This window comes from Rosa chinensis, chromosome 3, assembly GCF_002994745.2.
Source record: "Rosa chinensis cultivar Old Blush chromosome 3, RchiOBHm-V2, whole genome shotgun sequence".
Taxonomy (NCBI): Eukaryota; Viridiplantae; Streptophyta; class Magnoliopsida; order Rosales; family Rosaceae; genus Rosa; species Rosa chinensis.
In genome coordinates, this window is record NC_037090.1 from 46,155,402 (window position 1) to 46,180,328 (window position 24,927).

General features: G+C 38.3%; 1 long non-coding RNA gene across 1 annotated transcript; it reads right to left on the reverse strand.

Annotated features, from left to right (window-relative positions):
• Positions 1 to 22,797: 22,797 nt before the first annotated feature.
• LOC121052042 lies at positions 22,798 to 24,340 on the reverse strand. Its single transcript, XR_005807838.1, has 3 exons — positions 24,137 to 24,340; positions 23,243 to 23,296; positions 22,798 to 23,146 (listed from the first exon to the last, which is right to left on the reverse strand). It is a non-coding gene; the product is annotated as an uncharacterized LOC121052042 (long non-coding RNA).
• Between the last annotated feature and the right edge of the window lie 587 nt (positions 24,341 to 24,927).

Genomic DNA, 24,927 nt, shown 5'->3' on the forward strand with positions numbered 1-24,927 from the left:
ATATATCTCTTGATGTCTCATTTCGGGAATCTGAGCTATATTAATTAGGGGGACCTTCTCAGTCTTCCCTTTAGGGGGAGAGAGGTTGTGAAGGGAATCCTCGTTCTATTGTTGATTTTGATATCTTTGAAAACTTGGAAAATTTGGAGGAACGATTTGAAGGCAGAAATTCTGAAACAGCCAAAATAGATTGATCGTTTAAACCTGACAATCGATCTTTTTTAGATACAGAAGCTCCCAATGGACAAAACGATCGATCATTTGGTTCAAACGATCAATCGTTTCCTGAGGCAGAAGCAAACGATCGATCACTTGACCTAGCAATCGATCGTTTCAACAGGCAAAAATTTCCAGTAGCCAAACAATCAATCGTTTGGTCCCTAGTGATCGATCATTTCCTAAGATGACTTTTTTGGATAGTTTAAATCAAAATCAAGATGTATCTGAAGCTCACACATAAGATATTCTCCCTTCTACATCACCAACTGAAGATCCCATTCAGAATGATCCACCTCATGTACCCCTAAACTTTGATGAGTCTTCTGGGTTAGAGAGTTTCAAACCTAGGAAATCACAATGGGTTACCAAGGGAATTCCTAAGAAACAATATGAACCAAATATCAAAGCCAAAGCTAAATACCCTATAGCTAACTTTATGTCTAACCATAGGATTTTCGGGTCACACGCACTTGTTGTAGATCAATTATCTATTGTATCTATTTCTAGTAATATGCAGGATACATTGGTAGATCCAAAATGGACAAAGGCGATGAATGAAGAATTGGAAGCTCTTTAGAAGAATATGCAACATGGGAGCTAGTGCCTATGCCTGTTGGAAAGAAGACTGTAGGATGTCGTTGGATGTTTACTGTGAAGCTTAACGCCGATGGAACTATTGATAGATACAAGGCGAAGTTGGTTGCCAAGGGATATACACAATGTTATGGGATTGATTATGAGGAGACTTTTGCACCTGTGGCAAAGTTCAATACTGTCCGAATTCTAATCTCACTTGCAGCAAACAAAGATTGGTCCTTGCACTAGTTTGATGTGAAGAATGTGTTTCTTAATGGGAATTTGGAGGAAGAAGTGTACATGGATGTGCCCCAAAGTGTTAAGAATTACCCAAGTAGGCCTCATCATATGGCCCTTGGGCCCTAAGCCCGCCCGGCCCTTCCATTAGGGCGGGCCGGCCCGACCCTTTTTTATTTAGGGTAGGGTATGGGTCACACAAATAAAGCCCGGCCCTACCCTACGGCCCGGCCCGATTGAGCCCGTAAGGGCTAGGCCCGGCCCGGCCCTAAAATTTATATTTTATTTTTGTTATTTTCTATTACATGTGTTATATGTATAAAACTATGGAAGTGTAGAAAATTATTTCAATCTGCCATATTAGGAAATGAGTCTTTTAAATTGAGCCATATTTTGAGAAGAAAAAAATAATTTTTTTTAAAGAATTAACCGTTAATTCGGCAAAAACGCCGCCATTTTAATATAATCTTATGGGTATTTTAATATTTACCAATAATTACTGTTAACTAATTAACTGTAATAATTACAAAGCTATTATTTCAAATTGGACAATATATTCATGTAATACCAATTTTGAAATAAATCAAGTAATCAACATAACTAAAAATAATCAATTGGTCGAGTTGAAACCTTTTTACCAATGTAATGTTAACTTCTTAATGAGCAAAATGGGGGACGAAATGGAATTTTTTAAAATGAACCGCTGGATGTTGTTTGCATATGAATATATGTTAGTGGTAGAAATTTAAATAATTTCCGCATTCGGTTGGACCTCGATCTACCCAGTCAACTCAATACCCTAAATAGAACATAAAACAAATATGCTCTTAACCGGTCCTTGGCAATTCACTTTTTTCGATATTTCAGCTCCCACACTCTCATGGGTAGGGAGTCTACTTATGGATGTCAAAATTCCGCAACGTTTGTCCGCGCATGGTGCCGCTCCCCTTAGGGAAGTTTGCTTGTGCAAAGCGTTGACCGCTCCGTTAGGTGCCTTATTCACGGCGGAGCGGCCTAATTTCTTTACACAATACCTATCACTATTGTATAAACATATAAGAATTTTCCGATTGATCGATTTTCATTTCAAAATTTTTGGATCGCACATAATCCTTATATGTCTTGTAATGTAGTATAACTAGTTTATTAGGCTTGTTACCCTCCATGAGCAAAATGGGGGACGAAATGGAATTTTTTAAAATGAACTGCTGGATGTTGTTTTCATATGAATATATGTTAGTGGTAGAAATTTCAACAATTTCCGCATTCGGTTGGACCTCAATCTACCCGGTCAACTCAATACCCTAAATAGAACATAAAACAAATATGCTCTTAACCGGTCCTTGGCAATTCACTTTTTTCGATATTTCAGCTCCCACACTCTCATGGGTAGGGGGTCTACTTATGGATGTCAAAATTCCACAACGTTTGTCCGCGCATGGTGCCGCTCCTCTTAGGGAAGTTTGCTGTGCAAAGCGTTGACCGCTCCGTTAGGTGCCTTATTCACGGCGGATCGGCCTAATTTCTTTACACAATACCTATCACTATTGTATAAACATATAATAATTTTCCGATTGATCGATTTTCATTTCAAAATTTTTGGATCGCACATAATCCTTATATGTCTTATAATGTAGTATAACTAGTTTATTAGGCTTGTTACCCTCCATGAGCAAAATGGGGGACGAAATGGAATTTTTTAAAATGAACCGGTGGATGTTGTTTTCATATGAATATATGTTAGTGGTAGAAATTTCAACAATTTTTGCATTCGGTTGGACCTCGATCTACCCGGTCAACTCAATACCCTAAATAGAACATAAAACAAATATGCTCTTAACCGGTCCTTGGCAATTCACTTTTTTCGATCTTTCAGCTCCCACACTCTCATGGGTAGGGGGTCTACTTACGGATGTCAAAATTCAGCAACGTTTGTCCGCGCATGGTGCCGCTCCCCTTAGGGAAGTTTGCTTGTGCAAAGCGTTGACCGCTACGTTGGGCGCCTTATTCATGGCAAATCGGCCTAATTTTTTTACACAATACCTAATTACCTATCAATGTTGTATAAACATATGAGAATTTCAGATTGGTCGATTTCCATTTCAGAATTTTTGGATCATATATAATCCTTATATGCCTATTAATGTAGTATAACTCGTTTATTAGGCTTGTTAACCTCCATGAGCAAAATGGGGGACGAAATGGAATTTTTTAAAATACACCGTTGGATGTCGTCCGTATATGAATATATGGTAGTGGTAAAAATTTTAGTGACTTCCACCTTCGGTTGGGTCTCTATCGACTCGGTCAACTCCATACCCTAAATAAAACCTAACACAAATATGCTCATAACCGAGAATTTGCAATTTTTTTTTTTGATCTATCAACTCCCACACTCTCATGGGGAGGGGGTCTATCACCTGCTGTCAAAATACGGGGATGTTTGTCCGCAAAAGGTGCCACTCCCCTTACGGAAGTTTGCTTATACAAAGTGTTGACCGCTCCGTTTGGTGCCTTATTTAATGCAGATCGGCATAATTTTTTTACACAATACCTACTACTGTTGTATATGCATATGAGCATTGTCATGTTATAAGTTACAAGTGTGTGTGTGTATTAAATATGTTCAATAAAAAACAATGAGTCTTTTATTACCAATATATACCATTAAGCCATATTTTGAGAAGAAAAAAATAAATTTTTTTTTTGTTAAACAAAATAAGGCCCTTTTTTGGCCCATTTCGGCCCTATTTGACCCTATTTAAGGGCTGGCCCGACCCGGCCCTAACGGATCGGGCTTTTCGGGTGGGTAAGGGTTAGCATATTTAAGCCCTGGCCCGACCCTACCCGGCCCTAAATTTTGTTGACTTTGACTAGGCCCTGCCCGGCCCGACCCTAAGCCCTAAAATTTAGGGTAGGGCCAGCCCTAGCCCAGCCCATGATGACCCCTATACCCAAGTGACATTTGCAAGGTGTGTAAATTGAAGAAGTATTTGTATAGCCTAAAGCAGTCTCCAAGAGCTTGGTTTGGAAGATTTTCAAAGTCCATGAGATCCTTTGGATATAGACAGAGCAATTCTAACCATACCTTGTTTATCAAGCGCAAGAATGGTAACATTACATCTCTTATTGTGTATGTTGATGACATGATTGTTATGGGGATGATCCGAAAGAGATGAATGAATTGCAAAAGTATCTGTCAAAGGAGTTTGAAATGAAGGATCTAGGACAACTGAAGTATTTTCTGGGTATTGAAGTTGCGAGGTCTAAGAAGGGGATTTCACTTTCACAGAGAAAGTATGTTCTTGATTTACTTACTGAAACAGGGATGCTGGACCTGATATTACTTATGTTGTGAGTGTTGTTAGTCAGTTTATGCATTGTCCTAATGAAGAGCACATGGATGCAATCTTTCGTATTTTGAGGTATTTGAAGATGGTGTTAGGTAAAGGGTTACAGTTTCAGAAAAAAGATGAATTGGAAGTTGTTGGGTGCATAGATGCAGATTGGGCTGGTGATAAAATTGATAGACATTCTACATCTGGGTATTTCACTTTTGTTGGAGGGAACTTGTCACTTGGCATGTAGAAAGTTTTTGCCAGATCGAGTGCAGAAGCTGAATTTCAAGGTATGGCATATGGAGTCTGTGAAATGTTGTGGATCTGTACTGTCCTCAAAGACCTGGGTTACAAGCTTAAAAGGCCTATGGATTTGCATTGTGATAATATAGCTGCCATTGAGACTGCACATAATCCAATTCAGTGTGATAGAACAAAGTATGTGGACGTTGACGGACATTTTATCAAAGAAAATCTTAACAGAAAGGTTATTCACTTTCCATTTGTAAACTCAGAGGAGCAATTAGCTGATGTTCTTACTAAAGGAGTGTCCAGGAAGATATTTGACAGCTCGGTTGGCAAGTTGGGCATAATAGACATCTATGCACCAACTTGAGGGGGAGTGTAGAGTCGCTGTAAATCTGTATGTAATTAGAATTCTTATTTAATTAGGATATCCTGTAATTATGGAAAGATTGTTTCCTTTTAGAGTTAGACTACTCCTTTATACTTGTATATATACCCCCATTGTAGGATGAATAGAATCATCTAATTAACCCTAAATTGAAATATTCTTTTCTACTGTAACATAAATCACCAATCCTCATATTCCACATCACCCAAACAAATTTTCCATTTGAATTTCACAGTGATCTCAAGATCATCGATCTTTTACCCAAAAAGTTCTTTCTATGCGTAATGATTGAGAGAAATCGAACACCACCAGAAAGTGGATCTTGCCTTGTTGAAAAATCAATCGATCGACAACTAGCTCCAATGGTATTATCTATTACTTGGATAATTCTATCTAAGTGAAAGCAACTCTAGTACTATAATCCTATAATCCAATAGAAGAAGGATAAAAATAGATGAAGTGAACTGGTTATACTCCAAGAGTGCGCACAACTGGAATTTTACCGAAACCTCATGGACCACTAGGGAAAGAACCCCTTGTCACAAACTCTCACCCTTAGGAAATAAGAGAGACGGACAAATAAACAGTAATATATGAAGGATACCTGAGAGCAGAATTATGTTAAATATTAGTTCCCTCTCTCTCTCTCCCCTCATAAATTCAATTAATCACCGTCTTCTTCGAAAAAAAAAAAAATTAAAGCTGATAATGAAAGCGGTAAAAGAAAGTAAAACTTGTCTTCATTATTACCTGTAGGTTATACAGTACAATAATGTACTGATACATCAAGTAGACTTAATTCAATATAGAAGTAAACTTAGTTCGATACAGAAGTAGAATAGAGTTCCAAACTAGCACTACTAGAAAACCCCCATATCACACACGGAAGAGAATCCGTGTGAAACGTCAACACACACGGTACAACCACGGATTAATAATCCGTACGTATTGCGGGCGTAGCTAATGCTACTTTCACACAGATTGATCATTCCGTGTGAATGCATTTGATGGGTCCTACTTTAATTACAACTCCAGCTATTATGTCCCATCACCAAAAAAAATCTGTGTGTACCAAATATATTTATTAAATTTTATTAAATTATTCACATATTTATTTTTTGGTCCCTCAAATTATTGTCCTTTTAATTTTACTTTTTTCCTATGAGAGTTTTTATTGGGACCTCCAAATCTGCTCACTTGACCTCACTCTATTATGAATTAATAAATGACATATATAACCTACCATAAAATGACTATTAAGGACAATAATTATACAAAAAAATATTACATTTATTTTAGGGCTAAATACTAGTTAGTACCATGTGGTTTAGGTCCAAAATCAATTCAATCCCTGTACTTCTAATTTCATCAAAAACACCCATGCACTTTCAATTTTGATCTAATAGGTCCAATTCGTTAATATTCTGTTATGGGTTCAAGTTATAGTTGGATTATTTGTTGAAAAACTATTTATTTTTAATAGTAGGACTCACTCCTAAATTGACTATGCAGACCACCTCGACACCACATCATAAAACATAGGCCATATATGAGCCACGTTAACAGGTTAAATAATTCAATTGCCGGAAAATTAACAAATTGGACCTATTAAATCTAAATTGAAAGTACAGGGGTGTTTTTGATGAAATTAGAAGTTCAGAGACTGAATTGATTTTGGACCTAAACCACAGGGTAGTAATTTGTTTTTAGCCCTTTATTTTATGTAGACTTTCCAATTCAATAATATTAGATTGTATTCCTTATTATTTTCCTTACCTATTTTCATTTTCCAATTTCACTACATACTCATAATCATTCATATATATTTAATAAGAATTAAATATATAAAAATGTACTAAGATCATGTGACAAAAAAATGTTTGATATATATGTTGAACGCATATTGGTGAGGGAAAACAAAATAATTCCTCTCATGATTTATGACCTAAATCTAAGTCAATCAATTATATTTGTAAAAAAAATAAAATAATAATAATAATAAAATATTTAAATAATTAATCATGTGGTACAAAAAATATAGAAAAAAAAATTAAAAAACTAATGATTTTTTTTTTGAGAATAAAAACAAATGATTTCTTCAATTTTTTTGCACAACTAAAATAGAAAAAAAAAAACAAAAAAAAAACATAATAGTTCATGGCATTTTCTTATTGATTAGACATTAATTTTTGAAACTCAAGTTTGATTAAGAAATGTATATTTAGCTATGATTTATAGAGTGATTAAATCATTGAAATGACTACATTTTTTATTTTAAAGATAATAATTTGTTTGCAAATTATATGAGTGAGGTTATTTGAAGAAGTTTAGTGAGGTTTAGTGAGTAAATTTAGTATTTGAAAATTTGATAAGAGGTGTAAAAAGCATAGAGGTCAAGTGAGTAAATTTGGAGGTTCCAATAGAAAAACATTTTTTCTATTCCATTTCTCAGTTCTCTGGTTTGGGATTTTGTCCTTGATTCAAAATCAACTTCGACTTCACCATCTGAATATATAAGCAAAGCCACCAACTATTGCGATATGAGGCCTTGAATTGAATATGAAATGAACAACTGCACCACCAAAACAAAAATAAGCAAACCAAAACGAACACCAACTGCACCAGCAGCCAAACTAAATCCTACAAAGGCAGTACAACGTTTCACAAGAGCAGTACTACATTCCATAGTCTGAGATAAGAACAAAACCCAATTACCTTACATTTTACCTAAAATGCAGCAAACTTGATACGTGCAAAAGCAATCGCCAATTTAAACCCTAAAAAATATAGTTGTTAGTATAGAATAAGTAGGGATCGTTCAAGCCGGGGATTAAGGGTACTTACAAGTGAAACGAAAATAAGAGAGAATTTACAAGACAAACGAAAATAACTAGTATATATAGACAACAATTCGAAATTTACAAAGAATCCAAGTTATAGTTAAATTAGAAATCTATATACAACACAAATACAAACAACAAATCTTAATTAAACTCTAATTACACAAATCCATATATAACACAAAGTCTAACAAGTTAGCATCACAATTACAAATCCTAAAATACTATTCATGAAAACACTATTGACCAAATTAAAATATATTTTCAGATTATTAACAAGTTATTTAAGTTGACATGCTTCCTAAAAACCTAAATCGATTTACACATATACACAAACAAGAAAACTCAAGAACAAGGGGGTTTTGAAGATTAAAATATAAAATTTCAGAAAACAATAAGAAAGAAAACATTTTTATAAACATAGGTGGGAAAAGAAGAATTTTCGAAAACAATTTATCAAGAACAATTCAAGATCAATCCATTCATGCATCCCATAATCTTTCTTAGTTACCATGGAACAATATCAACCAAGACACAAAGATCAAAGAAACCAAAGTCCCTTTTAACTTTCTTTCTTAAGCCTATTGAATTAGCAAAGCACTAAGACAATTTATTTTGAAAAGTCGACATCACACAATCAAAGCAACTGTGTTGAAAATCCGTTTTCAAATCATTAAGTTCAAGAAAGAATTGATAAACATGTAAATCCAAGCACTCAAAGCAAGTCAATTCATCACATGCATAATCTGATTTCGACTCAAAGCAAGCCTTTACTACTATTTCGAATTAGGGTTACAAAGCATAAACCTAATTACTAGCTCATAACATGCAAGTATTCCTATGTTTCGAACTAAGAGAATAGTTAACATGTATTTTGCATAAAATCGGATTATTATTCCATAAATTCGGCAACTAACAAGATCAAGAACACATAAACACATCAAACATTGAAAAGAACATCCAAATTGTATTCGAAAATAAGTTTACATGTTCATGGTTTCGATTTTACACAAAGAAAATCAAAAGCAGAAATTCTAACTACAAGAACACTAAACCGTGAAGAAAACATATGGAAGGTGGTATGAACAACCCTTGATCATGTCCCAAGGGTCCAAAGCAGCTCCAAGGTGGTGGCACAAGGTGGAATTCATGGTAAGGATGGAGGGTGGCACGGCTAGGAACTTGAAGATGCAATAAGCTGAAAAATCAAGAACACAAGTGAGAAATCGAAATTGTGGACAAAATTGTTAACCCTAAAAGGTCAAATACACTAGGTATATATAGGAAGACATCCCAAGGCTCTCCCAATTCGTTTCTACTTGACTTCTCCAAGTTCTTGTTGAGTTAGGACTTCTTTGACACAAAACAGATTTCAGGCAGAATTGACCTCAGTGCACTAAAACGGCCATAACTTCTTCTAAAAAATAGATATCGATGAACTGTAAAAATATCTGGAAAATAACCATCCGTATATTTCCAACCATATAAAGATCATAATTTTCTGAGCTCTGAAATATTTTTGGCACTCCGTTGAAGTTGACTGATCTGCACAGTCAGATTTCCGAATCTGTAATGGATTTGACTTTAAAAGCTTAACTTGTGTCCAATTAGGTTTTCCTTTTCCATCACATGCCTCTCACATGCCTTCCACGCCTTTCTGAAGTAGAAACGTCAAGAAACTTCAAGAACCTTCAAGAATATCACGAAAATTCTCAATCCTTTTCCACTTCGAATTCCAACTCCATGTTTCTCTCAAAACCAACTATAAAGTGTACTCCTCTTCCAAGCGCACGGCATGTGATCTTTCTTGAGACTTCTAGATGCTTCATGAACGTTCCAAGAGCTTCTCCTAGCTTCCACAGGTCTCCTAGTGCAAGTAGAAATCCATATGCAAGTAGGTTTCCTAGTTGAATACAAACTTCTTTTCTACGATGCTTCTACACTCTTCCGGAACCTTCTTGAGTAACCCTTATCCAACAGAGACTCCTTATCATACTATGATTCCTTATCTTAGTAGAATTGAGTTTCCTTATCCAAGTAGAACTCCTACTCCAAGTCAGCTTCAGACTCCTACTCCAACTGGGATTCCTTTTCCTAGTCAAACTGGGAGAACTTCCATTTCTTCATTTTTCTTCATTTATGCGCCACTTGTGCATCCCTTAGCCATTTTTGGACTTTGAGACTCCATTTTACCTAAAAAACACTAACTAAGTTAAATTGATCAAGTTAAAGGAAATAACTTAGCAAAATATAGGGTATAAACATTATAAACGTCGCATTTTATGCTCCTATCAAATTCCCCCACACTTAGCTTTTGCTAGTCCCTTAGCAAAATCAATATAACAAACCAAAAGACAAAACAAAGAAACCAACGAAAAGACTAAGTATGGAAAACGAAAAACACAAAGACTCAAGACCAGAAAAACTTGAAGGCAAAGAAAACTTCCAACGAAAATCAAAACCAAAAACAAAGACCAAGACTTTGACACCAAAGAATGGCCTCTAAGCCCTTTAACATATTGTCTCAGCAATCTCATACTTTCAAGTCACCAAGATTAACACTTAACCAAGAATCACATCATCAAGATATTCAAGAGCTAATTACAAAATATAATCCACATATAAGCATGTAAGACTTGAGGGTAAACAATGGTGATGGGTGGAGCTCAACATATTTCATATAAGTCATGATTCAAACCTCACATGGATATATCACTCTTTCTTCTCTCAGATTCAAGGCTCATGCTTAAAAGCTTATCACTCAAGTATATGTGAAAGAATAGCAAGTAGCTAGATCACATATGTAAGAAATGAAAGCGCACACACACACACACACACACACACACACATATATATATATTTTTTCCTTTTAAAAGATCTCATGAAAGATATCAATTACATGCAAGAATGAACTCAAGCCATAAGTTCAACAATTATAACTCATCTCCACAGATCAAAGGCTGTCTCATCTTAAGGATAAAAAAAGTCTTTATAAAAGCTTATAATGGGGCAAAGGCTTAAGGTTTAAAAAAAAAAAAAAAGGATAGGAAAATCACAAAGTATCATAAAAACCTAGCAGAGCACTTGTTGATGTAGAGAGACTATTTTCTTCGAAATCCACCAAGCTTGTAGACTCCAATTCCTCCTTCAAAGCTTTATAAAAGGACCAAGTACCATCATATTGGGCCCAAGCTTCATTCTAACCTTCTTTTGAACAAGTGTGAAGAGGACAAAGACCAAATTCTTCAACAATGGGCCTTCACTTCAAAGCATACTCCAAATCCACTAAGTATAGGGGACTAAAATCCATAAACATGAAATAATAACATAATTTTTCTTTTATTTATGCCGTACACTTTCTTTTCTTTCTTTTTACAATTTTGATTTTTTTATCTTTTTTTTCGGCAATTACATAGAATATTTCTTATGGACAAGTCTACCCTCACACTTGAACTTCTTCATGTCTTCACAATGCTTTCTTGATGCCAAAACTCCAAGCAAAGTCTCAAAAATATGCTCCACTAAGTCTTTAGAACAAAGGGTAAGGATATAATTATACTAGGGTTAAGGGTTAAGAAATTTTGAGGGTGATGAAATAAAAGGCTCAAAACGGTTAGCTAGGGGAGTCTCACGACGGGCACAAATAGAGACACAGGCTATATTTGGCTATGGTGGTGAAAATCCTAAGTGCCTTTAATCCTTTCCGAAATCAAGGACATGTATTGATAAAAGTTTCAACAAACATAAAAGTGAATTCTAGCATTCTCTAGTCCATTAAAGAGCTATGGTATGTAATTAATCAAGATGAAAGAATAATGAGATCAACAAAATCATCGCCAAGAAAATAAGAGTATAATTCATTTTTTCATTAATCACTCAACAAAGAAAGGGCACATGGCTCAAATTCTCACAAGGGTTATTATGAATCATAACTTATCTTCCACATGTTCATATTCTGTACCAAAGTTACGCATACACCATATCTACTAGACATTCATATGCTTTTCATAAATCATAATTAACCAAAGAATATCATCAAACATTATTCCAATCTTGTGATCCTCTTTTAGCCTTAATTTCATAGATATAAGCTTATCCTAGATAGTTAAAAGGGCATCCTAAGACTCAAAAACAAAACAAACACAATTTTCTTTTCTTTTTTTTCTTTTTTTTTTTGCTTGAACAGTGATGATTTTTAAGTGACGAAAATATTTTTATTATTAAAAGTGATAAATTTTTTTTTTTTAAGACCACAAAACTAACTCTCTAAAAAAAAAAAACTAAGTGAAACGTTAAACCCTTCCCCCACACTTAAATCATGCATTGTCCTCAATGTATAAATAATTATATAGCATGCAATGAACAATTGAAGGCAAGAGAAATATTTAATGCAAATAAACCTAAACACCGTTGTAGAGAAACTGAAATTGAGAGGAATTTGCTGTGTATTCTCATTGATAATAGGGGCCTCTTTATATAAAGGATTATAATGCATAGAATCTCAATCATACAAGGAAAGTAATCGAACATTGAATAAGAATCTAGATCCTTCTAATTTAATCCTATTACCACTAGAGCAAGTAACCTAGAGTTTGGGCCAAACACAAATTAGGGTTTACTTGAACACTCCCCCTTGTGTTGTCCAAACGCGGTGCTTCTCTCGTTGCCTCGTTAAACCTTGCCGAGTAACAAAAACCCAGTGGGACAAAAATAACCTCGGTCAAAGGGGAAAAAGAGCACAACACACCATTCACAATTCGAGACGAACATGTAGACATCTCCCTCTGATGTCTGCGCCTCCTCTTGATGACTACGATCATGGGAGTTCAGATAATTTTCTCAAGGCAATTCTTACCACATGTTTCTCGAACGTGGATTTGGGCAATGACTTAGCAAACAAGTCTACCACATTGTCCTCAGATCGAATTTGGTTCACTTTGATCTTGAGGAGCTTCTGTTGTTGCTGATTGTCGAAGAATTTAGGCGATCTGTGCTTGATGTTGTCGCCTTTGATGTAGCCTTACTTCATTTTTTCAATGCAAGCAGCATTATCCTCATAAATGCTTGTTGGCTCATATGTGGTAGACTTCAGACCACAATTTCTTCGAACATGCGTAACTATAGACCTAAGCCATATACATTCACGAACTACTTCGTGAAGAGTAATATGCATGATTCGAAGAGATAGTGACTAAGGTCTGCTTTGTAGGCCTCCAAAATATCGCGGTCTTTTCCATGGTGAAAACATAGCCAGTTTGAGAGCGACCTTTGTGTGGGTCAGAGAGGTACCCAGCATCAGCAAAACCTTCCAAAACACTTATATCGTTTTGGGATAGGGAGAGGGAACGCAGTCCACCATATGTGGCATCCCTGACACTAGATGGGTCCGAATCCATCTTCTCTCTATAGGGATAGAACAAGCCCATATTGATCGTACCACTTAGGTATCGAAAGATATCTTTAACTCCAGTCCAATGGAGCCGTGTTGGCGCAGAGCTATATCTAGCTAGCAAGTTCATAGCGAATGAGATATCCGGTCTTGTGCATTGTGCTAAGTACAATAATGCGCCTGTTGCACTTAGATAGGGCACTTCTGCCTCTAGCACTTCTTCATCGTCATCTTTTGGACGGAATGGATCCTTCTTTGGATCAAGACTACGGACGACCATTGGGGTGCTTGAAGGCTTAATCTTATCAGTGTTGAAACTCCTAAGCATCTTTTGGGTATAAGCTGATTGATGAATCAGGATACCATCTCTACGGTGCTCAAGTTCTAAACCGAGGCAAAACCATGTTTTCCCAAGATCTTTCATCTCAAACTCGGATTTCAAATGTTCAGCGGTTTCCCTTAACTCTTTAAGGTTGCCAATTATGTTCATGTCATTGACATAAAAGCAACTATTGCAAATCCGGAACTTGTCCTTTTTATGAACACATATGGGCATAGTTTATTGTTGACATATCCCTTTCCAATCAAGTAGTCACTTAGACGGTTATACCACATCCTTCCTGATTGTTTCAATCCACATAGTGAGCGTTTCAATCTAATTGCAAACGCGCTCCGTGGTTTGGAGCCACTTGATTTGGGTAGTTGAATTCCATCCGGAACTTTCATGTATATTTCCATATCTAGATCCCCATATAGATACGCTGTAACTACATCCATGAGCTGCATGTTCAGTTTTTCGGAAACTACCAAACTGACAAGGTAGCGGAAAGTTATGACATCCATTATGGGAGAATAGGTCTCCTCGTAGTCCATTCCAGGGCGTTGTGAGAAATTTTGCGCCACAAGGTGAGCTTTGTACCTTACAATCTCGTTTTTCTCATTACGCTTCATTTGTGTCCAATTGGTTTGGTGTTAGGCGGTATTGGTACAATTACCGCCCAACATTGCCAAATACCTTTCTTTTCGCTAGAGAATCAAGTTCTGCCTAGATCGCATCTTTCCATTTTGGCCAGTCAGCTCTACGTTGGCATTCATCAACGAAGCGTGGTTTGATGTCATCGGTCTCAATAATCTCACGCGCCACTGAATACGCGAATACATCAGCAATGATGATGGAGTTTCTTTCCCACGTCCCATGTACACTAGTGTAATTAACAGAGATCTATACGTTCTCAGGGATAGGTTCTGACATTGAGGCGTCCCCAATGATGTCTCTTGGACATAACCATAATCCAGAACATTCTCATGGGACGGATTTTGAGTATCGATGATCAAAGAATTTGTTTGTACCTCATTCGCTCTCTTTCTAGGGTGAGTATCCTTCGAACCAATCGGTCTATTGCACTTCCTTGCAGGACCTGCGGCCATAGACGCCACATCATTGCCATTCTGGGCAATGTCGCCATCTCCTGGTGTCACAGGAGTGGCGTTATGTTCATTATTTGGGACATCAATCCTTGTAGGCAGGTTTGCAGCAGGTATGTGTGATCTCGTCACTTTGGCAACATCAGAAAACGCATCAGGCAGAGTGTCTGCTATGTTCTGGAGCTCGATTATTCTTTGCACTTTAAGTTCGAACTGTGCGATACGGGGATCGAGATGAGACATAGTGGGGACAGACCACGACAATTCCTGTCGTTCCTATTGAACATATGTGTTCTTATCTCCCCCTAACGATGGGAAGACTGTCTCATCAAAGTGACAATCTGCAAATCTAGCGGTAAAGAGATTGTCTGTCAAGGGTTCAAGGTAGCGGACGATGGTTGGAGATTCATATCCTACACATATGCCTATTCGTCGTTGTGGACCCATCTTAGTATGCTGTGGCGGCGTAATAGGCACACAAATGGTACACCAAAAAATGCGTAAGTGCGAGATATCAGGCTCGTACCCAATCACTAGCTGTAACACAGAATAAGATTGGGTTGTAGTGGGTCGTAGATGAATTAGTGTCGCTGCATGCAATATTGCATATCCCCAAGCAGAAACAGGTGCGCATAAGCAACGTCCGTGCTATCATCTGTAGTCGTTTGATAGCAGCTTCTGCGAGACCATTTTGGGTATGAACATGAGGAACTGGATGCTCTACATCAATCCCCAGTGACATGCAATAGTCATCGAATGTTTTTGATGTAAATTCCCCAGCATTATCAAGTCGAATCGACTTAATAGGATGATCTGGGTAATGAGCCCGTAGACGGATAATCTGGGCGAGGAGTTTAGTATAAGCAGCATTTCGAGTGGACAACAGCGCGACATGTGACCAACGTGTCGACGCATCAACCAATACTATAAAGTATTTAAAAGTTCCACATGATGGTTGAATTGGTCCACAGATATCCCCTTGGAGTCTCTGTAAGAACGGAATGAGTATTTTTGGATCCTTTGCGTAGGACGGTCTCGGTCCTAATTTCCCAAATGAACAGGCTTTGCAAAATGAGCGAGGGGCCTGAGAAGCAACCAATGAGGATTTTGGTTGGGCCTGAGCATCTGTAGCGCTATTGAAAGCAAAATGTGTGACTACATCTCCCATCATGGCGTTAGAGCCATGGAAATTGGTATGTGTGGGGTCATGGCCACTAGGAGAGACAACTATGGCGTCATGCTTATGGTTGGCGCCATTGATGGTGTCATCACATGAGACTTGGGCAGCCCTATGGCGGCGCCCTAAGACTGCTGCAGTGCCAGAAGCTGCAATTGTTGCGGTCTTGCTAAGTCCAAGAATCAATCTTGCTTCTTCTCACTCTGAAGAATGGATGTCCGTGTGAAGTATTTAGTATACGGAGCATCATGTCATGACCAGGATGCCCTAGTCGGTCATGCCAAAGCCAATATGTGTCTGAATCCAAGAAATCTTCTCTTATGACATTATTGGATTCAATTGGTCGAATTGTAGTGACATAAAGTCCATTAGATTGACACATAAGCTTCTCTAAGATGCGCTTTCATCTGCAATCATTAGAGGTAATGTAAAGGAACTCTTTTCCGTTCTCATTATGCGTTTCCGCATGGAATCCATTGGCTCTTATATCTTTAAAGCTCAATAAGGTTCGATTTGCCTTAGGAGCGTAGAGAGCTTTAGTGACTTTAATCAAGGTGCCATTTGGCAATAGGAATTGGGCCACTCTATGTCCTTGAACTAAACCTGATGGCCCAGCCATCGTAGTCACAGAGGAATATGTAGGCAACATCTCTAAGAATAATTGCCTATGTCGTAGAATGGTATGCGTAGTCACACTATCCGCAAGACATTGTAGTTCATCCATTCCTAAAAGAAAAAGCTCATAATTAAAAAGGAGTCATAAAGAAAAGCACTAAACTTTTATTAATAAGCCAAACGGAATTACATCATCGTTTCTTTAAAATGAATCTAATCCAATAAACTAGCTAATGCAAAACAATGGTAGTTATCTAACTCCTTTTGGTAATTTCACTGCAAATGTGACTAGGTGAGTAGTGAGATGTCGGTGGAGCAAAGCTCACTTAAGTACCACTTATCTCAAAACTTTCCTAGACATCACACTTACATTGAGTACGCCTCTTTGAAGAAAGACTAGTACCATTGGCATTTACTATAATAATATGGCAATTGCCTACATCTCTTGGAAAATAAAAAGACTTAATCAAAACCGCCAGTTTCTAGGTCTTGATTCTTGTAGTCTTCCACCCTTAGATCGAGATCGCCATCTTGATCTTCTTGTTCCATGTAATTTTCCTCCCTTGCATCACGATACATCTTGTATGTGTTTGCAACGTTCTGGGATGCTTTACACGCCCTTGCCAAATGTCCAGGTAGTCCACACCTGAGACAAGCATCATTATGGTCAGGTTCCCTTGATTGAGGAGCTTTGGGAGCGCTATGAAGATGGTTATTGCCTTTGGTGGCGTCACCACCATAACCGGAGGCTTGGCCTCTCTCTCTCTTCACACGTTTACCTCCACGGTTCCGTGCACGCCTATCTTGGCGGTTTCCTTCCTCTTCAGGGTGAGAATATGAACCAGAATGTCCAAGATTATCCCTACTCTTAGGGTTTCGCTCCTTGCGTCCTCTCCTCCCTTGGAGGCACGACTATAATTAGACTCCGGATTTGACTTGGTTCCCACGAGTCTAGAGTTATAGTTCTTCACAAGTATGTTGTCGTGCTTTTCAACTACGTTCATGGCACCAATTAGCTCATGAAATCTTGTGATGCGTCTAGCATTGACATCAATCCGATAGTTCTTGGCTATCATCAATGCAGAGACGAGGAAGGTGGAGAGAGTCTTCTCGATCAACATCGTATCAGTGATTTTCTGTCCACAGAATTCCATCATAGACTTGATATGAAGTGCTTTAGAATTGTAGTCAAGTACAGACTTGAAATCACAGAGGCAGAGGCTATGCCATCTCACTTCTAAGTCTAGAAGCAGGGAATCACGGGCGTTGCCAAAACGCTGCTCGAGTTCTACCGATAGTTTTCTTGGGTCTTCCTCATTGAGGTACTCATTTTGGAGTGCGTCATTCATGTGCCTTGTCATGAGAATGATGGCTTTAGCTTCATTCACCTCTCTCTTAGCTCTATTTTCTTCAAAAGCAGCAGCTTGTTGAGGAGTAAGCACGTCCTGACTTGGCTCTTGGATCGTACTCAGGTTCCCATCAGCCTTAAGATGCTGGCCCACATCACGGACCCACTTGTGGTATCCTGCGCCTGTTGTCTCTAGTAGAGCGAAGCTCAACTTGTTCAGGTCACTCATTGTAACATCCCGTAATTTCACTTACCCGTTTACTAGTCATTTGGACGGTAAATGACAACTGCTCTTACTTTTTACCCTAATTCGGTATTTTAGTGGCCCTAAAAGTTGACTTTTTGTTCGGGTCAAAATTTGAGGAAAGGTTCTTCATGAAAGTTGTAGGGGACGTTAAACCGAGCGCGTGCATATGTGGTGCGTAAAAATCGGACTTAGTATGCGAGAGTTATGGCCAAAAATGTGAAGTTACTGTTCATGGTAATTTTTGATTAAAATAGGAATTTACCCAGGGTAGGTGTCCATTTTTCCGGAAACCCACCCTTCCTCTTCTCTCTCCTCTCCCCCGACCTCTCTTTTCTCCGGTTCGGCCATTTTTCTTCTCCCTTTCGATTTGCCACTTTCCGGCCACCAACCGGCGTGCCACCGGTCATCAGAGGAGCGCCTCCTCCCTCCGATCACCCTAGTAACCTTGGTTTTCGACGATTTGACCGGAAAAGCACGGATCGAAGCAAAATCCCCTCCGGCTGCAATTTGAGGTTTTTGCCGATTTCCGGCGGTTTCAGCCACCTCCGGTCCCCATCTCGCCGTTGAAGGTTCGGTTTTCATCACTGATCATTTCCCCTATGGCCTTGTATCACGATTTATTGTGTAGATGCCGAATCGACGAATTGAAATTCTAGGGTTCTTGAGGATTTCTGGGTTTTGTTCATTGATCGATTTCGGCCGTTTTTAATTGTTATTTGGGAATGTTGTAGTTGAGAAGTTGAATCAGTGTGTTGAGTAGGTGCCGCTGTCAAATGTTGGTGTCCATTGGAGTTGGTGGCAGTGGCGGCGTGGGCGGCTGTAACGGCGGCTAGGGTAGCTTTTTAATTTCAATTTCTGGCTAGTTAAATTCTATAATTATCATAGAGCTTGTATGTGAAGTTTGGTGAATTTTGGAGGAGTTTGGAATTGTTTGTGAATTTCCGAAATTTGGAGTTTTGTGATTGAATTGTGGGAAATCCGGCCGTTGGATCTCCCTCGTTTTCGTTGTGGAATATATAAATTGAGGAATTGGTGTTGTGGAAGAGGTTTGGGGTGAATTTGAGAAGTAATGGAGATAGAGATTTTCGGATTTCGTTTAAGTTCGTAATTATTTTATCGGATTGCCGTTTACGGAAATATAATTGTGTACAGGGCAATGTCACGAGCTACGGTTAGATGAAGGAACTCGTTTGCGTGGTTGCCCAATAGTACTGTGAGTGGACTTTTATTTTTAAATATTGATGCATGCATTTATTTTCTTAAATAATGCTCTAGTTTTAATCATATTACTTATTGAGCAAATGATTTGATTTTCGGAAATTCGATCTCGGTTTATCTCGTGGATTGGCTGTCGATAATGAGTTTCAAAGGTTGATTATGATTTATAATATTATTTGACAAATTGCTTATTTCCGAGGTAATTTTCCAGAATTAAGTATATTTCTAATCACCGAGTTAAGCTCCTGGAAGATTTTTAAGATGAGTTCCAATGGAATTGGATATTCTCAATTGTTTATTGACTTTCGGTTTTGGCATCGGGAATGCCTAATTAAGGATTTTGGATTTGGTTGGCTTCTTGGAGACTTTGAGAGATTTTTGGAAATGGGATTTACCTTTTCTAATTTCCGGTTTTGGTTACGGATTTGAGAATATCTGGGCGTGTGGGACACGCCGTCGATTTATTCCTATTTCTCACTTATCCATTTTGAGATTTAGAGTAATCTTGGCGTGCGGGGTCACGTCGTTGAATACATGGTTTCTATCTCGTGAGAAATATGGGGAAGCTACATGGATTTACTGGTTTTCGATGATTTTTCCTCACCATACGCGGGTTATGTTATTAGGTCTCCTCCTCACTGACTTTGTGTTGGTGAGTGGCAGTTGAGGTAGCTTGTTCTCCTCCTCACCTACTTTGTGTTGGTGAGTGGCAGTAGAGGTGATTTATTCTCCTCCTCACGTGGGTGGCAGTCGAGGTCATTTGGTCTCCTCCTCGCACAATCTATGTGTGAGTGGAAGTTGAGGTTATTAGTTCTCCTCCTCGCACAATCTATGTGTGAGTGGCAGTTGAGGGTAGGTAGAGCCTGAGAGGCTCCATTTCCCGTATGGTGATATCTCTTCCTTATATCTTACCATTTCTCGACTAGTGGGGCCTAGTCTGATTTCTGTGTAACCAGCGGGGCTGGTTTTATCCTGTCGAGTATCGGAGTTTCGATCTTTCCTCTCGGTTGTTTGTGACTAGCGGGGCTAATCGGTTTTTCTTGAGCAGGGCTTCTCGTGAATTGTGTTCTGAATCGTTACATGCATCGAGAGTTTTTAAGGAAATATATATTTGGGAAAGTATAAAATCCACTTGGTTTAAAAATTGTTTATTTTTGTCCACTCACGCTAACGTATTTTATGTACTTTCCCCTGGGCCCTTCGGTTTCAAATGCCCAGTTTGCAGGCGAATTGGTTGAGGTCGGGCGTACACGGAGTTGAGGCATAGTCAACAGCATAGCTTCTGCATCTGTCGTTGAATTAGGTTTTCCTCTTATACCTTTCTGTTAGAATTGCTCTGATTACTTATGGGATTTATGATATTTGAGTTGGGATGCGTGTTTTGTGAATTGGAGACTGATGTTGATTTGGGGTGCAGGGTGGCTCCAGGAGCATAAGGATGAATTGATTGAGGAGTGTAAATGTTTTCTACAGGTTTGGGTAGCCCATTTTAGGGGAAGTTCCGCCAAATTTTTGGTAGAATTTCTTCTAAGGTGGGCCCCGCAAGGTCACTTCGGATTTCAAGGTGAAATCCGGGGCGGGTCCTGTCACTCATCCTGAAAAACAACAAGAAAATAGGGTTAGTTTCGGAGCGAAAAGGGCTACCACAAAAACTATAAAATTTATGAGCGTAGTCGCTTCCAAGAAATTAGGGATTTTCTGAGCGTAGTTGCTTCCAAGAAAATCCGATTCCAAGAGGAGTTTTGGATTAGATCGAAACAACGATGTATGTGGTCGATCGTTTTCTTATCAATAAACTCTAAGTTTGGAGGACTCTACAAGCTCCAAGCTTGGAGTGAGCACGAACCCCCACAGTTTGGCGTTTTGGTCTCCCCTATGAAGAAGAAAGGGGGGGTAGAAAAAGGGATATTGGAAGTCCCTGATAAAAAGAAGAGAAAAGTAATAAAAACTTCAAAAATGGGAACTTTTAGAAAAGTTTACCTTGAAAAATTGCCGGAAATCTTGACCGGAAAAGTTGGCAGGAAAAGTCACCGGAAAGTGGTAGGAAAAGTAGCCGGAAAAGTTGACCGGCGTTGACAGGTCGTTGACCAGCGTTGACCGTAGGTGCTGAAGTGGCTACTGGGGGCTGATGTGGCGCTCTGATGCTGACTGGATGCTAGCGTCAGAGGGCTGACTGGATGCTGATGTAGCAGGCTGACATCAGTGGGCCGCGTTGATGGGCTTCTGGGCTGCACTGTGCTTCTGGACTTCGCTGGGCTTCTGGTTTGGGCTTACAGAGACCGGACAGGGAGAGGATCTGCAGGCTGAAGGTGAGGCGGCGGTTCAAGGCAGGCGGACTTCTGGTGAGCGGTTCAGGGACTTTTTGGCAGGTTCCGATGGTTAAATTTTTGGTTCCAGGTGTCTGGAGTGGAGACGCTACAGGTGGTGGAGTATGGCTGCAGGTGGTGGTGAGGACGTCTTCGAACTGGGCAGAGAGGCTTTCGGTATTTTCGACGGCCGGTTCGGGTATTTTCCGACCGGTTCTGAAGGTGGCATCCACTATGTCACCAAAGCTATCAGACGACAGATTATATCTGTCGTCTGATTCAGAAAAATTCTGTTGTCTCCTGGCATGATGTCTCTTAGGCCTTCAGACGACAGATATTACCCGTGGTTTATATTTCACTCAAACAACAGAGGCTGCCAATAATCTGTTGTCTGATTATGTCGAGGTATGATGAATTATGACTTTCTGTGGTTGAAGTAGTAACGAAACGACATTTATATGTTCTTATACAGAACCCTACACAATATATTTTCATAAAACTCTCTCGTATGTAATTAATTGAGACGACAGAAATCTGTGGTGTGAATACAACAATCTTGACTATTTTCTGTTGTCTGACTATGTTTCAGACCACAAAAATATGTCGATGTACAATACTAACAAACAACAGTTTGGAAATTTTCTGTGGTTCTGAGTTTGCTTCAACGACATTGGTTCGTAGGTTTTGTTGTGGTAATTAACTTTGAGCAATGAATTTTGAAGTTTTCTGTTATCTGATTGTCATAAGGATTATAGGTGGTTTGTTTCTTATGTGGTCTTCAATTGCTTCAGACAACAGATATTTGATAAAATTCTGTTGTTTTATGTTAGGTGCAACATCAGTATCTTTGGTATTTATGTTGTTCGGGTTCTGTTATAACCACAGATTTCTGTTGTTTGATATTTGCTGCTTATGTTACTTATGTTGTCTTAGTTGTCTTATAACCACATATTTCTGTTGTCTGATGTTTCGTGCAACCACAGTTTCTTTGTTATTTATGTTGTCTTAGCTGTTCTATAACCATACCTTTCTGTTGTCTGATGTTTCGTGCAACATCAGTTTGTCCAGGTATTTATGTTGCTTGAGTTGTCTTAAAACCATACCTTTCTGTTGTGTGATGTTTAGTGTAACATTGCTTCTTTTAATACTTATGTTGTCTGAGTTGTCTTATAACCATAACATATATTGTAAAACCTGTGCTAACAGATAGGCACGTACAATAACAACATCTAACTATAACAAGTCAAAAGTCATTTCATTTCAATCAACCAGTAACTACATCAACATTCAACATTTCCATCAATTCATCCTAAAGTTGATAAGCTGTTAGGAGGTTAAAATAATGATCGATAAAGGCAAAAGTCGATCATCTTAGCTAGGCTAAAAAACCCTCCATAAGCTAGCTATGCATGCAGTGTCAATATGCACAAAATCACAGTCGACCCTAACTATGCATATACCATAGACCCTCTTTGTGTGCACTACATTTGTGGAAACTTCAAAACATGCTTCGCCCGTTCAGCTCGAACTTCATCAATATCATGTCCTGTGTAAACAAGATTTGTTCTTCTATCCCACTGCAAAAAAACCATAGTATGATATATCCCACTGATGAAGATTACATTGAAATCATTAAATAAAGTGTATTATAGCATTGGAAGCTGCTCAAATACCTTAGTAGCAAACTCCAAATTCTTGTCTTCAACTATCTCCTTAGTAGGAATACCCTGAAAATAACACAAGGCACCATATCAGAAGCACTACTTACCATGTAAACCTTAAGATGCTAGGATACTTTATATCCCTCCATCAACTTACAGCAAGATTTTTGCAGTTATCTACTATTGGGGCAAAGGCTAAACAAATCTCTCATAATACTATTGCCTAATATCTACTACACAAAGCAGAGTGTGAGTCCTGGTGAAAGTTTGGACATATAATGTGTGTTTCTTTTGAAACCTGGGAGACCTTTCAATCAATGAGGTCAGACAAATGGCTTAGAAATGCAATAGGATATACCTTTTACCCAACAAGGTTTCCAAATTCTGAAAAAAGGTTGACACTTTGCTTCTTCTTTGAAATCAAATATATCCATAAACACTTTTTTTTTAGCCCAAAAACTTTCTTTTCAAACCACAAAAGGGCAGCAGCAATAACACAAAGGGACAACATGAAAATGTGCTTCCACCAAAAACCACTTCTTGTTTAGAACCCTATTTTTATCTGGGTCTCTGCTAAACAAATGCTACCCAATTGTTCAAATCAAAAACAAAAGAAAACAAACAAAAACAAATGCTACCCAGATGAAATTAAGAGCAATGCCGAGTCTTCTACAGTTCTACCTCAATATTAACAACTCGAACCACACTAGATAAATGAAACTTGGGTCTCTGTACAAATGTTTGTTGGTCCTGAAACACACCAACAAACAAGAACATAGTTCCATTTGCAATCTCTAAATGATCTAGGTAAGATAAACGTTTATTTTAGACCTCACTGTACTCCAAAGTGGTAAAACAACTGAATCCACAACTATTTGATATATCTTTTCATGGAAACGAACATACCTTTAACATGAGAAGGATGTTCTTATCATGCTTTCCAAAGGAGCTTGCATACCTCCACTAGGTCTGAACCTTTTCGAACAAAAGACAGAGCAATCATGTCAATCTTGTTTGGAATCCCCCAATTGATAATATCTTCTTTGTCTTTTTCTGTTGAGGTTGGGAGATCCACAACGACCCCTGGAAGATTAACATTCTTTCTCTCACCAAGCATGGCAGAGTTGTCACATCGGCATCTCACGAGGCCTTTTTATTTGTCACAAGATAAAGCCAAAATGAGATGGTACCATCAGCACACAGTATCATGCTCCCTGATATAGTGAAAGAAACTCCATAGTTAACACATAAAAATTATTGTTCGCAATTGAATGACAAAATAGAACAAAGTAAATAATCCAATTCTACAGACCATACAATCAAATAGCTTGCATATTCAAAATTTGTAAATACCAATCCCACGATAAATTATTTATCAAATGTCACGGTAGAGTGTTCTTAGCATTATCATTGCTACCATCCCGAAAGGGAAGAGGACAATCATCACCGAATTGACAATTGAAAACCAGTGAATTTTGTTGCCAGTCATTAACAGATAAGCATCCCATCTAGAAGCCCACTTTACATCACTCTCCTAAAGAATACACATGAAAAGAAAAAAAAATGAGATTATTGACAGCACAAAAGGTAACGGATGTCCACTCACCACTTATTTCACAATGGACACTTAAAAGCAAATAAATATATAAAAGTATTGATGAAAAGGGAGTTCATGTTTGGTAATTTAAGTATTGTCC